The sequence below is a fragment of the Mauremys mutica genome, unplaced genomic scaffold (genome assembly GCF_020497125.1).
Source record: "Mauremys mutica isolate MM-2020 ecotype Southern unplaced genomic scaffold, ASM2049712v1 Super-Scaffold_100046, whole genome shotgun sequence".
Lineage (NCBI taxonomy): Eukaryota > Metazoa > Chordata > Testudines > Geoemydidae > Mauremys > Mauremys mutica.
In genome coordinates, this window is record NW_025423257.1 from 3,948,350 (window position 1) to 3,949,885 (window position 1,536).

Sequence of the window (1,536 nt, forward strand, 5' to 3'; positions counted from 1 at the left end):
TCTGCTCTTTAACAGTGGAGAGAGGAGGAAGTGCAATTGGTGTTCCAGGCCCTCAAAAGGGGCCCATACCATAAGGTACACACACCAGTCCCCAGCCTCTCTCCTTTCAATGGGTTTTGGAACCCATGTGCCCCATCTAGCAAGCGCTATCCAGCTGACAATGAAACCCCCCATCACAAGACAATTTTGTTGTTCCCCATTTACCCAATCAGGGTGACAACATTTCATTCCTCCTGCCCCAATAACAACGAAATTGGGGCTCCCACAGCTGTGAAAATAACCATCCCATGCTGCTTTGTGGTATGCTAAGTGGGGTGGGAGTGCCCATGCAAATAACCGAAATACCAATGCAACACTTTCCGCACTCCCCATAATTTACCACCAGATGTCAGGGTGGGGCTCATCCTGACTCTGCTTACACTTGTCTCCACATTTCTTATGTGCCTCCTTCTGACACTTGTCAGAAAAAACAACTGGTTTCTTTTGCAAGCATTTGCATTGCAAGGCAGAGGCAGTCTTCTCTGTTTCCGCAAAAGATTCACCAAAAGGTGGGAAGAGCAGACACATTTGTTAAGGCACTACTGGGAGCTGCATCCCTAACTCCACTTTACCTGGCAGGTGAGTCACCCAGCTTAGCCACGGTGCGACTCTCTGGGACTTTTCTCCCAACCGCTCCATTTTTCATCAATGACAATCAAAAGGAAGGTGACATGACATCTGTGTGTGAACATCTCCAGGAAATCACAAGGATGTGTGGTGCAGGCTCTCGTGTTGCAGCAATTGCAGTCGAAGCAACCACCATGCCAATGCCAGTCATAGCAGCGTTTTCATCAACTCCAGGTTTATGATTTGATTGTTTCCAATGCTTCTCTCCAAAGAAGCCTTTTCCTTAGCAAACAATGACTTGGATACCAAGGGAGGCCTCTTCTGTTTCCTAGGAAGACACAGGAAAATGTGAGCAGAGGAGACAAAAGCCATACACCAAGGCACCACTGGGAGTTGAACCCAGGATCTCCTGTTTACTAGGCAGGTGCTTTAGCCAGCTAAGCCATGGTGCCTGCCTGAAGAAAGTATTTGCAACTGTTTCATTTGATGGTTCAAGTCAACACCTGCACATTCTAAAGTACAGACGTTCTCCATTTCCCTCAAGACTTGCAGACCTTGAGGTGTCTGGCTCTCTGTGCACAGAAAGCCACAGCTGAGTAGACAGAGGGCTTCTAACATGTGCCTCTCCCACCAGTCACTGTGATCATATAATGGTTAGTGATCTGTGTTTCAGTCACAGCAACCTCGGCTCAGTTCTGAGTCATGGTAACCTTTCCTTCAGCTCCAGACTTCTCATTTGCCACTTTCCATGTGTGGTGGGCTGTCTGCCCAAAACAAGCAGGAGAAAGATTAAGGCAGCCTTGAAGAGGCTGTGCAGAACCCAGCCTATCAAGAAAGGGCTTATTGGGAGAGCCAATCAGGAGAAGGCTTGCTGGAGCAGCCCATATATAAAGAGCTGCTCAGCACAGCAAGAGTTAGTCACTCCTTGGA

General features: G+C 48.1%; 1 non-coding gene across 1 annotated transcript; it reads right to left on the reverse strand.

Moving 5' to 3' along the window:
* Positions 1-984: 984 nt before the first annotated feature.
* TRNAT-AGU lies at positions 985-1,058 on the reverse strand. The gene has a single exon. It is a non-coding gene; the product is annotated as a tRNA-Thr (tRNA).
* Between the last annotated feature and the right edge of the window lie 478 nt (positions 1,059-1,536).